The following is a 16,653-nucleotide window of genomic DNA, read 5'->3' as shown; positions in this document are numbered from 1 at the left end:
TGGAATTTCTAATTGGATGTAGGAAACGAGCTCTATAGTCAATTTCCAATTCTAGCAGATTACTGTTAGAATACTCAAGTTGAAGGTACAGGAATAGTAATGGAAACGGTATGGAAGTCCATTTCCAGTTCTAGCGATTGCTAGAACATGAGAAATAAAGAGAAAGATACAAAGTAGGAGAATGGAACGGACCTGGGATTGAACCCACGACCTCCTGCGTATGAGGCAGAAGCAGTAACCACATGACTACCAAGCCCGCTTTTAAGTATGGAAAAATCAAGAAGATTGGAAAATTAATTTCCCAGAATTCATGGAGCAAGAATTTTCTAGAATTAATGAGGGAGAATTTGTACGGAATTCAAGAAAAATTACATTCTGATGGAGTCCAAAGTTCCAAAAATCCTTGGAGGAAGAATTATCAGAACATAATCAGAACTACTGGGAAGGGATTCCCCATAATTCATAAGGCAGAAAAAAAAACAAGTGTTTTAGTAATATGAGCTTCCCAGAATCCCTGAAGAAGGAGTTTCGCAGAATTCCTGGGGGAGGATTTGCACAGAATTAAGGAAAAAGGAAGTTTCCAAAATTCTCAAAGGAGCAATTCTTCAAACTTCTTTAAGAGTAGTTCCTCAGAATGGAGGAGTTTCCAGAAATGAATTTTCCAGAATTCCGAGAGAACAAATTTTTCAGAAAGTGGTTTCTTAAAAATGGTATCAGGAAGATTTTCTGGTTTGGTACTAGTTATGTAAAAAGGTGTTCGCTGATATTTCTAGCTCTTTTATGTGAAATTGTTCAATGTTGGTTTTGAAATTGCCAGAAATGCAATGTTAATAAACGTATCGCACCATCTGATAGCACATTTCATCAAAATATCTGTCATCAGTAATAAAATCAGATTTCTTTAAAAAAGATATCATATCCGGTGAATTAGTGGTATAGCGAGAAAATTTTCTTGTGGGAGAAAGAGAACTCTTGTATTGAGTTCGATCAAACAACTAAGAGTTATGAATCTGCTCGACATTGTGACCTCCGTCGTTCAAATGCAATGGCTCACAATCTTTTCGAGTCCTAAGCTGCTTTCGAGCAAATAAAATAATAAACACAAAGTACCATTTCCCAATTTTTACGAATAATTGGAAAAGACTCGTCCCTACTGACATAGAATAAAAATGGATATTTGAAGGATCCCAGTTCATATGAAAATTCCCAGAAGTATAGGTCTTGACCTCCTTCAGAGCAGTTAGCTTTTCTAAATCGTTTATGTTGATTGTGTTCTTTTTTAATTGAATTGGATGAACGTTCAACAATGTTTCCATTTCAGTTCGTCCAATTATTCACTGGAATTTAGGCCTTAAGGTCTGCACGGGTATTCTAGCAGCAGTGTTCTGTTTTTAAAAATTGACAATGTGCCTTGTAATCTATAGAAACAAATTGGAAATGCCCTCAGAAAGAATTTCCTTGGAGTATAATACGCCCTATTGAATGCTTTTTTTTTCTTTTTTTCTAAAGATGGTTCATGCTCTGTGTGATCAATGCTATTTGATTTAAATGATCACAAACAGCGATGTCTTTCTTAGCCATGTGGTAAGATGCGTAGCTACAAAGCAAGACCAAGTTAAAGATGGCTGGGTTCGATTTCCTGTCTGGTCAAGGAAGCTTTCGGGTTGGAAGTTTTCTCAACTTCCCTTGGCATGAAAGTATTATCGTGCCAGCCTCATATACGAATGCAAAAATGGTAACTTGGCTTAGAAACCTCGAAGTTAACAACTGTGGATGTGCTTGATGAGTACTAAGGTGCGAATCGGTAATGTCCCAGTAAGATATGTAATGCTAATTAGAAGATCACTAACCGCATCTTCATTTCTGCAAATAGATCTTTCGTTATGCGTAGACCTTTGGACCTGTTTAGACCAATTCTAGAAAATTTTGGCTTGGAATGGAACAGTAATTCAATTGATCTTTCCTTGCGTGTCGATTTTATTGCTTCAGTCGATTCTTTGACTTATTTAAGATCAACTTTTTCTAAGAACTCACATTTTTTAAAACTTTTAACTATTTTTAAAATTGAAACCAAAACAAGGAAAACTGCTTCACGTACGAACCGGCTAGAAGAATTGAACTGATGTTGGTTTCAGATCGGGCAAATGCTAGGCCAAACTTGAAAAACATTTTTTTTCGATTTTTGCATTAATTTTTAAAAATGTTAGAATCGTAAAAAATGGATTCTTTGGGAAAGTCGATCTTAAATAAATTAAAAACTCAATCCAGCTTTTTACGCTAGCCATAAATTTCCAAGGGGTGAATCGAATTTGACATGTGCTGTGTACTTACTTTTAAATAAAATCTTGGTAGCCATGAAGTAGAGTTCTCATTTTTCCGTTACCATCGAGATTTATTAAGTTGTTTATTTGTATTCAACTCAAGAAAATTCAATTGAAATCACCAAAAAACAACAAAATTCACGAATTTTAATATTCTTTCATATTATGTGCTAATTATTCTTCTATTTTAGGCATTTAATTGATTCAATTTGACGAATAAAGGAAAATGTTGACAAATGCCTTGACAAAGGAAGATTAGTGTTCACCCGGTGTCGTTACGGTTACGATTACGTTAGGGTTACGATCTTCCATTGGATGTTGAATAAAAAATTAGGCCTGCAGTGATCAATACCACGCCTGTAATTACGGATCGTTCTTAATTATATGAATGTTGTGCAATACTGTCCATTCTCCCGAGCATCCCGTGTTATTGTTGGTGTTATGCCCGTAAACCCTTCGCTGCTATTTGCCATGTCGTTGGTGTTAAAGTTTGCTGATGTCAGAAAAAATGTTTATCCCATTTCGTTCTTCCTCCCATAAGCACTCTCTTCTATAACTAGTACATATTGCATAAGACCATAAGATGCCTTCCTAACGTTTTGAATGAACAATGATCTCATTCACGAATCGAATCATTTCTTATTTTGTAACTTTTCACATGACGCCCAAAAACCATAGTTTTTTAGGTTTTCCTAAGGATCACACAATGTCCGAACTAAGCATTTTGCTCTATTGATACAGCAATAGGTAGAACGCTTGTGTCCTTGTATTATATAATCATTATTGATCCAAATGCGTCTGTCAAACTTATATTTTGAACACCTAAAACAAGAAAAAAATGTAGGAATGTTTTAACACAGATGGAATATAAATAAAACCAAGTTTTAGATGCATGCTCGAATTTCAAGTGACGTTATTTTTTGACAGTTTAATGCTACGACAAAAAATGTCAACGAATCACCGATTGCTAAGATCTATCTATAAAAAATATAGTGGACACAGCATATGTCAAAAGGGGTGATTCAAAGAATTATGGCACCGACTCGTAAAAAGCTGGATAAACCAAATAAATTTTTTTGACTGGAAAGGTCTATTCATATAGAATTTGATTTAAATAAAGAACATGTTCCATATCTAAAAGGAGCTGATAGATTTTTCGTTACGTATATTGGCTTTAGGGCATGTACTCCAACTGGACTTCTTAGATTTCTTGGAATGAAACAAAAGCCAATTTGATTCAAATGATCACTAAGAGCAAGTTTCATTTCTTAAAGGAACTAATTGATCTTTCGTTATGCGTATAGACGATTAGGCCTATACTTCAGAGAATTCTTGAGATATCTTGAATGAAATATATGTTGAAGGTAAGCCCAATTTGAACTATGAATCGTTAGGAATATTAATATATCGTCAGCTAAGATCAACATATTTTAGTTTCCGCGTGGAGGTGTGAAAGCCTAAACTCCAGGGAAATCTTGAAAACCTGAAGAACTTGGAGATAACATATTCGCCACAAAAGTTCAATTAGTGGACATAGTATCATATTTAAAAGAATCCAAAGTTCCATACATTAAGTGAAAACAAGTAAAATGAACCGAAATTCTTTGCTCATCATTATTTGTTTTACGTCCTCCCAATAAGTGACGTAAAAAGAGGTTAGAAGTACATGTTATTTCAGCGGCGCAGCCGAAATTTTTCAAACGTTTAAGGGTTTGAACGGAATTTTTCTTCTAACAAACTTAGGGATGAACCTTCACTTATTTCACCGGCTTGCCTAAAATTCACCGGTGGCTCGGTCAAAAATGGTGGCGGCGGCGGCCGCGGTGCACAGCTCTATGACTGAAGTTATTCACATCCAATTCACACATAATTTCGTCGTTCCGGACCATTTGTGACATCTGCGAAGTACAAAACTCAGTGGAACATTTGATCTGCCGATGCCCAAAGTTTAACGTTACTCGATCCAGCTACGGAATACCGACAACCATACGAGATGCCTTAGCTGACGATACTGCTAGGCTATCTGCCCTCATCTGCTTCCTCAAAGATGTGGTTGGGCCTTCCGGGCACCCCAACCTGGGTATAAGTCCCATCCACGGAGGTGTACGAGCCTCCCAGGTCTTTCCAGGGTTATAAGTCCCCTTCTCCCTTCAGTGATCAGGCTACCCGGTCACCATAACCCTGGTTGTAAGTCCTCTGCTCTCAACCATAGTCCTGTGTGGCAGGAAAACGAATACTGTCGCTTTCAGAGTGAGACACGCTTTCTGTGATTTATTTTCTTTTGCTTCAAATGCGAACAGAATACTGTCATCGTTTAACTGACGCTCCGATCAGTTTATTGCGAAAATCAACTCCAATTTGTTTTTACGGGAGTCCTTCGCTTTGACAAGTTTCCTTTTCGGTCGGTTTTACGGATCGATGTTATGCGCTAAGGTTGGATTTCCTATCTGACTGCAGTGATTCAACTCTGGAGAACAGCGCGACTCAACCATTCGATTCCTGGACATCTTTACAGGCACAGGCGGCCATACGGCAAAAGTTTATCGATGAAGACTCCCACCGCGGAAGAAAACTCCCTCCTACCACGGTTGACGTTCTTTGTCCTGCTCTGTTCACCAGCTTATTTTGATAACGTTTTTAAAGTGTGTTATTATAAAACACGTAGACCGGTTGCAAGCAAAGTGGTTTATCCAAATATATGAATATGGGTATTAAACTTCGTGGTTTATGAAGGGCAACACAATGCAAATATATCTGCAAGGACCGCCTTTTTTATGCTGACACCATTCACAGTTTTGCGTAGATTCCCTTGCTGGCCAAGTTCAATCTCAATTTTGATCTCATCCAGTAATTTATCACCACTGAGTGAGTCCTTTCAGGACAGCCTTGAACAAACGCTCAGTACTTTTAAAACACGTCGTCCATCCCTCCGCATATCTGGATAGACATTCCATTACAGTTCGCTCACAGGCCTGGCGGTTCTCGATCTAAACAGACTAAACATGTTTGCGCGTATAAGAAACGAGTCTGTTTGGAGTTCGGACAATGAAGAAACTAGTTCCAATATTCACTCCGTAAACTTTATTTCGAAATCTTGAACTTGTTTTTCTGACACATGAGTCATCAATGACCGATCAAGATCCGCAAAATTTACAGTGTTTGTTTGCATAGAGAAATATTTTCTTGTCAAATCAAACGGTTACTCTTAATCTATATAAATAAAAATGAACTTCTGCCTGGCTCGGAAACTACTGAGCCGATCAGTGTAAAAATTTGTATGCATTGGGTTTTGGGGCCGAGAAAGGTTTTTGATATGTATCGAGACACCTCCTCGCTCTAGAAAGGGGGGGCTCCAATACATAAGAAACACAAATTTCTTTTTAAGAACTTATGAAGCATATAAAATTAAATTTGGTATGTGAAAAAAAATTGACGTTGAAATCGAATCGCAGGCTAACTAATTAATTTTTGGAGAGACGAAGTTCGACGGGTCAGCTAGTTTAGAATAGAATCAAGAAATTAGAGTAGAACCAGGTACCTATGGAGGTATACATGATCAACTCTGATCGTTCATAGTTCAGTAATCTACGAATGTGCATCTTCTGTACCTGTGGGTAGAAATCGCTTGTTATTATAAAAACATCAGGATCTTTGCACTTATATCACAGTCATCAGTATTATTCCGTCTGATCGAGAATCCAGTAGCTTTAAGCAATTGATAGTATGGACAGTCAGCAAAATGAAACCAAACGTTGCCAAAAACATTGCAAACAGCAGCTTTCGACCAAAGTGTGTGAAGAACTGAAATTTTTCATTCGCATGAAATCCATCCGCAAGAGGCAGTACCTTCTGACGCAGAATCCAGCCATGTTTTTGCAATATCGAGCCCTGCAGCATGAAATCCAACGAAGGATGAATAGTTTGAAAGTATCAAAAACGAAATAATGTTTTTGGTTATGTTATGTTGTTTGTAAATCCTGGTTCTAAATAAAGTTTATATTATAAAAAAACTTTTTTTGTATGTTTCATTTAAATTTATCGACAATATATTTCTACAAAATACAATTAAATTCACTTAGGGTAAGTTTACCAGTGGGCTGCAAAATGGTGGGTTGACATCAAGGAAGGAGCGCCCAACAGAGCTCTGGTCCCCACAAGTCCCTATCTCACGCTTCCACGGGTCGTCCGATGACAAAAGACCGCCAGCTAAGGGTTGTGTACTTAGCTGGTAGTGTAGCCTGGGCACTGTTGTCCTTCTGACATCAGCTAGAGTGAGAAGGTATGCTTCAAGCGTCTGTTCACCAGGAGGTGCGGCTCAAACAGCATCTGCCTGGTACCCAGCGGCTGATTAACGAAATGCTATATCGCGTCAGCTATACATAAGGTGGCAGCCCCAGCAGCGTGATGTAGGTAACGCGACCCCGGTAAGGTAGCTTACTGAAGCCTCTCAAATAGCACGAAAAATGGAGATAGAAGAAAAAGAAAACGATATTTTTGGCAATGAAATAAGGACTATGATTGGAAACTCGGTATCTGCAATGTCAGGACCCTAAATGAGCCTCGGGAACTCCAGAAGGTTGTTTTGAACTTGGCCGCTATTCAAGAAGTCCGATGGCCCAGATCCGGAGAACGTGAATTCCGAGCCGTGGACCCCACGACCAACACTGCATTCAAGTATAACATCTATCACAGCGGCGGTGCAAAAGCAGAGCATGGAGTTGGTCATCGTAGTGATGGGCAAGCAGATGAAGTGAGTGATGCGGTGGAAACCCATTAGCGAACGAATCTGTGTGTTGAGGATACGGGGCAAATTCTTCAATTACAGCCTAATCAACGTTTGCGCACCGACAAACGATAAATCTGACGACGTGAAGGACACGTTTTATGAATGTCTTGATAAAGCCTATGGAGAGTGCCCAAAGCATGACGTGAAAATTGTTATCGGAGACGCTAACACTCAGGTCGGTAGAGAGGACTTTTTCCGTCCCATAATCGGTAGGAAGAGCCTTCACTCCGCTACCAATGACAACGGCCTACGGCTAGTAAATTTCGCTGCTGCCAGAGGGATGGCCATCAGTAGCTCCTACTTTGTACGAAAGAATGTCCGAGAGCACACCTGGAGACTCCCAAATGGTTAAAGTTGCAATCAGATAGCCATGTTCTGGTAGATGGGTGTCTTTTCTCGGATTTTATCAATGTTTGGACATTCAGAGGTCCGAACATTGGCTCTGATCACTACCCCGTTGACAGTTAAAGTCGATCACAATTGTCAACTGTATCGAACGAAAGATCACAGCGAATAATGCGTTACGGCATCCAGCGATTGTTGGCGGAAGGAGTATCGACTGAGTACCGCCAGAAGCTTGACGAACGGATAAATGCAATCAACGTTAGCGACAACATCAACAGGCACGTCACAGAGGCGACCCAGGAAGGGTTGGTTCGATGTGAAGTGTCAGACGAGAAGAACGCAGCCAGAAGCCGGATGTTGGTGTCGGGTACCCGATCGAATAGAGATCGGTACAAGGAAGCAAGAGCAGCCAAAAAACGAACCCACCGCAGGAAGAAAAAAGAGTACGAAGAACAAGTTATTAGTGAGGAGCAGGAAGAAATGGAGCACAACGATATGCGGAGGTTTTATGAGTCTGTCAATGGCGTGCGGAGAAAGACAGCGCCATCTCCCGTCATGTGCAACGACCAACAAGGGAATTTGCTGACAGATAAAACCGAAGTGGCTGCCAGGTGGAAGCAACACTTCGAGACTTTGTTGAATAGTGGAAGTGACGGTGCATCGGTGAACAGCATGAATATTAGCGAAGATGGACAAGCTGTGGAGTCGCCTACACTAGATGAGGTAAGAAAAGCTATTGAATAGCTGAAAAACAATAAGGCTGCGGGGAAGCACTAGGTCCAAGCTGAACTTCTCAAACATGGCAGTGAGCAGCTTTATGAAGTTCTGCACCATATTATGTCGAAAATATGGGAAGACGAGGAATTTCCTGCTAGCTGGTTGGACGGCCTCATTTGCCATCTCTTGAGGAAAGGGCACAGACTGGAGTGCGCCAATTACCGAGGAATAACCCTCCTTAATTCGGCGTACTATATTATGTCCCGTATTCTGTTCAACAGATTTAGACCGCTTGAAGAGTTCTCCGTCGGCGAATACCAAGCAGGTTTTCGTAAGGGCCGATCAACGACGGATCAAATGTTTACCCTGAGACAAATCCTTGATAAATTCCGGGAGTAAAACTTGCAGACACATCATCTGTTTATTGATTTCAAGGCGGCGTACGATTCAGGGAACCGTAATTATGCTAGAACATGGTTTTCCGGCGAAACTGATACGGCTGATTCGTACAACGTTGGACGGATCGAAATCAAGTGCAAGAGTTGCGGATGAAATATCGACATCATTTGTTACTTTAGATAGATTAAAGCAGGGTGATGCACTGTCGAATCTACTTTTCAATATAGCGCTCGAGGGAGCGATTAGGAGAGCTGGTGTGCAAAGAAGCGGTACCATTATCACAAAATCGCATATGCTCCTGGGATTTGCGGACGATATCGATATTATCGGGATTGATCGCCGTGTCGTGGAAGATGCTTTTGTGCCTTTTAAGAGGGAGACAGCGAGGATTGGACTCACGATCAATACCAGCAAAACGAAGTACATGGTCGCTGGCAATCAACGTAAGTTCATTGGTGGTGGTGGTAGCGAAATGGTGCTGGATGGTGAAAATTTTAAGTGGTTTTAAAACTTCAATAACCAAATTAGGAATCGTCTAATAGCTCATATTCAATTGATTGAGAAAAAATAAGAAAATTGTGAACGCAAGCGCATAAGAACGGGTCGGTTCGGAACCAGGTACCTTGCTCTGAACTCTGATCATTCATAGTTCAGTAATCTACGAAGGTTCATATTCTGTACCTGTGGGTAGATATCGCTTGTTATTATAAAAACATCAGGATCTTTGCACTAATATCACAGTCATCGATAGTATTCCATCTGAACGACAACTCAATAGCTTCAAACAATTGACAGTATGGACAGCCAGCAGAATAAAGCCAAACGTTGCCAAAAACATTGCACACAGCAACATCCGACCAAAGCATGCGAAGAACTGAAATTTTTCATTCGCATGAAATCCATCCGCAAGAGACAGTACCTTCTGACGCAGAATCCAGTCATGCTTTTGCAATATCGAGCCCTGCAGAATGAAATCCAACGAAGGATGAATAGTTTGAAAGTTTCGAAAACGTAATAATTTATAAGATCCTATTTTTTATACTTTGTTGTTTGTAAATCCTGTTTCCGAAAAAAAAAATATTAAAATAATGTGTTATTTGGTTTGTTTAAATTTTCTCGATCAAATTATCGGCAATACATTTCTACAAAATCCAATTTAAGGCCAAGACACCAACATTGTATGAATCGATACAAAATTTTCGTCATAACAAGGAAAACAATGGCCGTTCTTTACCTACCTGGATACATGGTTGGTTACAGCTTCGATACACCTATACGTATTCTAGAGCTTGGTATTGGGCGATGTTCCTCCCGAAGGTTGAGGGTCCCCAGGTCCGATTCCACCGCGTGCAGCCAGCGTGCTTGTGGCCTTCCACGAAGTCGCCGGCCCCTATCTGATTATCTGTTGAATATTGTTTTCGCTATTCTTTCTTCCGACATTCGCATAAGTGACCAGCTCACTGAAGTCTGCCGTACTTTATACGATTCACACAATTTTCTTCAGAAAAAATATTTTAAGCTCTTTTTAGTGGAATGTATTCAACCGTCTAAAACGAGTTAAGTACTCTCCATTTAATTCCACTACGTTTTAGCTTACGCAGAAAATGATTGGATTTTGAGCGTTTGAAATATGTTTACCCGGCGAATCTGGGATCCTATTAGAATTTCCCGTCATCAATTTTGCACAGGAATTCAAAATTTTTTTGCATGAAGGGCATTCTCAGAAATTGGATTTATGAATGTCCCCACAATTGGCACATTTAAATTTATTGAAATCTCCTCTCACAGGACAGGCATCCTTGGCGTGAGAGGTTCCACCAAAAATCATGCATTTAGCATCCATGTGTCAATGTTTGATTCCGTGACCCCACTTTTGGCACTTACAGCACTGAGTAGGGTTTTGGAAAATTCCCCCAGGCCTGCGGAAATGTTCCCATGTAACACGGAAATGGATATGATACAGGCCTTTTCCAAACTTTTTATATTATTTAGTTCACTTTTGTTAAAGTGAACTAAATAAAATTCTTGAGACATACCCCTCTGGGAGTACCAGAGCGAGATTTCTTTTTCATCTTAATTACTTGGACCGGTGAAAATCCAAGTAGTTCAGAAATTTCAATTTTGATCTCATCCAGTATTTATGGGGTTTTGTCGTCATATGTGAAGAATTTATGGCGCTTCTCAGTTAAATACTGAAGAAGACGTTTGCGATTGCCAAAGGATCCCGGCAAAACGCGGCAGTTACCCTTCCTGGCAATCTGAAATGGAACTTTGATCCCCTGAAGGTTACTCAAAATCTCATTCCTAAAGCCAGAAAACTCGGCAATAGATACCACAATTGGCGGAATCTTTTGCTTTTTCGCATGAATCGAATCACCTGGCCTTGGTCAATTTCATCATTAATCAAATAGAACTGATTGCTCAGTTCGGTAGAAGAAGAATTATTTCCGATATTAGAGTTAGAAGGAATATCTGAAGTCTTCAGCTTCCTTCTATTTTTGTCGCGCTTTGGCACGACGGTCTTGAAACCTTGTTTCTTAGAAGGAAGTGGATAATTCAGAGATTCCCCCTTCCTCTTGTTTTTATTAATGCTCATTGCGTGACCTTCGAAGAGGTTTTTTTTCCCAGAACAGTGTCCCTGCAGGATTACCACCGCTTGTCGGAATTTTATTTCCGCAAACGGGTCCAACGTAAAACGAAGGCACGGGTCCTTGCAAAGATCGTAACGGGATCAGTGGGTACAATTAGCGCTGAGAAGCACTGTTGAAAATAAAACAGCAGGTAATATTAAAAACTTCCTTCAGCAAAGAGAGAAAAGAACCGCACAGCACGAAAGCACGATGCGGTCTGTAGTATAAGTTAATTATTGTATTAACAAAGCTGGTCTAATTCGTCCGATAAGCTTTAAGTAAATGAATTACCTTCAAAATAATATCAGCTATGTTCTCAGGGACGGCATTTTCAATTCGTCTAACCCAAATCCTTTTGCAATATTTTATTCATAATATCAGGTAAACTTCATAACTCACAATCGCGTTGTCTGCTGGAATTGCTACATGGAGATGAAGATGACGACACGGATGGGTCGACGACAAAGGGGAACAAACCGAGCAAGTCCCCCGTCGAAATATTTCATACCATCATCCGATGCACCCATATCATAGACCTGTGCGCCGAATCTTCTTTTGGATCGGTGACGCTGTGGGGTTCAAGTAAGATACAGTTAGCGTGTGTTGGCAGAGCGGAAAGCTATGACTCTGCCTCTTCTTGTCAGATCTCCATTTTGACGGCATTTTTTGAACATGAGGATTAGTTATCTATTGATTGATTGACTCACAATATTTTCTATCGCAGCGGCGCAAAGCCCTACCCAACCAAATTCAAGCACACCCAAGCTTCTAGAGTAGCCAACTCGCACCGCGCCGCCTGGTGGCTGCTGAATCGTTGGATGGCTGCTGTGCGGTGCATGCTCTGTAACTCGAACAGCACAGCAACAAATTCTCGAGCCTTCAACGGAGCGGAGCAGCGCCACTTTTCACAATCCATGGGAAAGATAAATGGCGCCCAGCGTTCGAAAGCCATTCTCCAGCGCTTGACTGGATGAAAGGTGCACTTCGGCTTCCAAGAGTGCATACACGCGCGGGGGCGCGTGAGGATGCGAGAAACTTTAGTTTTCTTTTATTAAATAATTCTCCTCATACGAATAACGAAGGATCCGTGCGGGTTTTCCAACTTGTCTGCACAGGTAGCGAACATTCATCGTAAGAGGAGTACCGGGCGGTTCTGTATACTGCAAGACACTCATCCGGAGATTTTGTTCTTACAGGCGGGGGGATGGTACGTGATACGTGAGTTGAACAACTTTTGGCTGGCCCCACTATTCAGTTCTTGCGGTGGGATTGGTACACACACCTGAGGAGGGTAGAACTTGGTGCGCAAAGTTCGTTGCAGTTGATGGCTAGTTATGAGCTAACTTTTTCGACCGGGATTGGTATGTCTGCAGAAGTGTTGAGCTGGAAACAAGCTTCGGGCGGATAAACAGATAGAGGAACTACAATAGAGCAATTGATAGAATGATTTGTAAGGAACGACTTGGACAAAATAATTGCTTTTGCGTTCTGCAAGTGCTCATATCGATTTAAATTTGTGTGGAATTAGTAATGAAGAAGGGAGCACAAAAGTAGCTAAAAAAACTCTACAGAGTTCATCAGATACTCCCAATGTAATGGATGAAGCAGTGAGTTGACTTTGACAACTTGAGCAAGTTGGTTCAAAGCATTTTGTTCTACTTATATAATGAACAGATAATTTAAAATCCAATCCATCTTCCAGATACATTAGTGGTGGGGTAGTGAAGTGATGATGAATGATGAAAAAATTTGAAATGGTAGAAGAATGTGAAATTCTAGTGACGTGCGATAATCATGTTACCCGCGAGGTGAAAAGGTGTATTGCAGCTGCGAATAGGGCTTAGTACGGACTTCGTAACCAGTTTAACCGATTCAATACGGATGGGTCATATATGACCCAAGACGAAAATCAGCTGTCAAAAATCAGTTTTAAGAGATAGAGTCTTGCTTTCTTCAGCAAAAATGTTTATAATTAACTGTTCCATCCAGGAAAAATATTGCACAGGTCAGGTTACGGGCACTAGGATGATCTAGAGCATCCAAACTATCCTTGAGTTGTAATTTTGATGTTCTAAGGAATCAACACCATACTTTAACATATTCTGGTTGAATAATTAAAAGTGAAATGCTTTATGATAAAATTCTGCGCCTGTCCAGTGGTATAACAGATCTTTTTCAATATTTACGATACTCCAAACTGTCCTTGAGCTCAGATCTTAATATTCAAATCAATAAACATGAAGATCTTCGATGTCCCCACTAGTTTTATGAGATGGAATAGCTCCACGGAACGTCACTACAACATCAAAAACACAATACAGAATTCGTTCGACAACTACGACACTCCAAACTGTGTTTGAGTTCAAATCTTAATTAGACCTGTGCGCCGGTCACATCATCGGCGGCGGCGGCGTGAACCGGCGTGGATGAAAAAATCAATGTCTGGAAAAATCAATTTTAATGCGGGTTTTTGGATTCATGCGGTATTGATTCACACGACAGGAATCGCCCGTATACAAATTAACTTCAGTGGATTAAAATTGCAATATTCCACGTTTGCCCTTCCCCTCGGATATGTTACCTTGCCGCGGTGGGTCGGCTTACGCCATTAGCACTGAGATGGCAACCAAAGACATATCCTGTCGTGGTGGTATCACATGTTGACTATTTTTGTTTGGTGCCGCGTTACATATCTGGCATTGACGCACTAATTTACGGCATTTGCATGTGATCCAACGGACATCGTGTCTTGGAGCCTTGAATGGTAGTGCAGTCAGGCAGAGGCCTTTTCATCAGTGATAATGATGTGAGTTCTCTTCTTTTCGGCAATACTTTTCTGATGCGTTCCCTGTGACGCTGAGTCGTAGCCACGCTTACATTTAGCTAGCTAGGCATTTATTGAAAAATAAAGTATTCAAGATATTCGTAGGGAATCGACTGCTGGATTCACTGAGTAGAAGTTTTTTTTTTAAACTAGGAACGTGGTGCCAGTTTTATTCTGTTATGCCTCACTTCGAAGAGCAATAATAAAAAAATTACACATTATATTGATGGTATATGAACAAAAATCTTATAACGGCTTCATTCTCGATAATTTTTCAAGTAGATAGGCAATAGGCGTGATGAAGCTTTAGCTTGCCACCGAAAAGTGAATCTTATACCTGACCTTGATTAGAACTTAATCGATAATCACCGTAATTAATCAACGATAAAGCTACTTGTTAGAACAGTTTAAAGCTTGTTACGTTTGGTTTTATTTTGTTCGTATAGTGGTAAATATTCGATCAAGTCTATATAATTTGTGCTATTTTGTGTATGGTTTATTTGTTGATTCTGTGTCTGGACTGAAGAGGAAAGCCTGAAAGTAGGCAATAAAATATTTAGTTGTGATTTGTCCCAAGTTTGTTCCAGACACAGACATCGAATCGTTGATGCCAAATGGCATTGATTGATTCGGGGTGCCCAAATAGGATAAGAATCCTACACAAAGGCTCAGCTATGAATACAGCAAACTGTTTGCTGTAGACGAAAAGCGCGATGCGCAATAAAAATATATCTGCGGGATTTGGCTGTTGGACCAAAATCTCATATGAAACCTCGTCATTTCCCGTAGTGGGCACCACCTAGCCGTCTCTCTCAGGGCATCAGGAGAGAACGTGCATTATTTTAATTTGTTAATTCTCGCTTAACTTTTCAAAAGGACCTAAGTAACATTTTTTTCATGATTTAATTTGAATAGCGCAATCAACATAAAAACATGAAAGCTTTTGATTGCAGTACTCAAATTAATTCATGAAAAAAATGTTACTTAGGTCCTTTTGAAAAGTTAAGCGAGAATTGTTACATGTTGATTGTAACGTGGGGCTTGTTACAAGCTGGCAACCTTGACAAAAATATAATGGAACAAACTAAGTTCTTTAGCAGTTTCCACTTTTACATGATACAACTTACATTGAGTTTGTAGTGTCGACACAGCTTAAAAACATTGACGAAACAATGACTTAGGTAAACAAAGTGATTTGACGAACGCATAACCTACACTCAGAGCAAACAAAGTCAATTAATTTTCATTCTGCATAAATAAAAGTTAAAAAATAGAACACTTATTAGCAATATTTTTTTTATATTTTCAATGTGGTCACAAAAAGCTAACACATTAAATAACTTATAATTGTAATATATGACTATATGGCCTTTCAAACCACATCAGATGCTTCTAAGGCAAAAAAGAAGACATTGCATTTTAAACATTGCTTTTAATAACTAGAAAAACGTTGTACTAGAAATCTTGAAATTATGATTTTAGCCTTTGATCATTGACTAGTTTGCATTCAATTACATTTTGCATTAGTGTCGAGTCGATTCCAAATCCGAACCTCGCTTCACCCCATCCTTTATCCTACCCCATGGCTTTCAAGTGGTCTGCAAGGACTCTTCTGCCATTACCCTCTCTATTATGGGCTTTGGATTGACTTGCGCTCTCATTGCCCCACCAAACGCTGCAAAATGAAAATGAAAATGAAAATATTCTACGTTTGCCGATCATCAAGCAGCACATTCAAAATAGTCAATTGACGGCGACACTAATCAATACATGATTTAGAAATGTTATTTATGTTAAAATGTTATGATGATCAACGTAAATAAAAATAAATACTAGCTGAGTAAGACTGGGGATGACCAACCAAATTTAAATTTTTTCCTGAAATTTGGTTAAATATACCAAAAAAGTTCTTGGTGTAGTCCCTGAAGGAGTTTCCGGAGGAAACTAGATTTTTTTAGGAAATTTCTAAAGACATTTCTTAGTAAAGTTCATAAGGAATTCCTTCGTAAAATTCTAAGCGAATTCCTACAGAAATTTGTATAGGTATTCTTTCTAAAATCCATTAACGTTCTCTTTGGGAAAGTCCTTCAGTAGAGCTAATCCTGCAGGAATTCATTCGGAAATTTATTCAACAATGAACTAATTTCCGATGGAATTCCTAAAAGAGTTTTCCAAACGATTTCCTGAAGTAATGTCGGATAAAGTTTTTGAAGGCAATCCGGGCACATTTTTGAAGAAATTTCCTAAAAAACTGTGAGAACTGAAGGAATTCCCAAAGAAAAATCAGTAGGAACCCTTCAGGAAAATTTCGAAGAAATCCTCACAGATTTTTTTAAAGTCCTAACAGAATTTTTAAAGGAGCTTTGAATGAATATCTGAAGGGATCCTTAAATAATCAAAAGAAATGGAGAATGTCGTGAAGAAATTCCTGAGGAAAATGTCCAAAAATTTCAGCCTGCCTTTGCCTGCATTTTTATAAACTTGGTACAATCGTGATTCATTCGTTCGTCTGCGCCATTTACTATTCTCCACCGCGCAGTATTTTCTGCTCAAACACTGCATCTTTTTGCCAATGTCATTTGGCCGAATATACCATTTTGCCGAACAGATCATTAGACCGAAAGTCATTTG

This window comes from Armigeres subalbatus, chromosome 3, assembly GCF_024139115.2.
Source record: "Armigeres subalbatus isolate Guangzhou_Male chromosome 3, GZ_Asu_2, whole genome shotgun sequence".
NCBI lineage: Eukaryota > Metazoa > Arthropoda > Insecta > Diptera > Culicidae > Armigeres > Armigeres subalbatus.
This window is presented reverse-complemented; position numbering follows the sequence as displayed.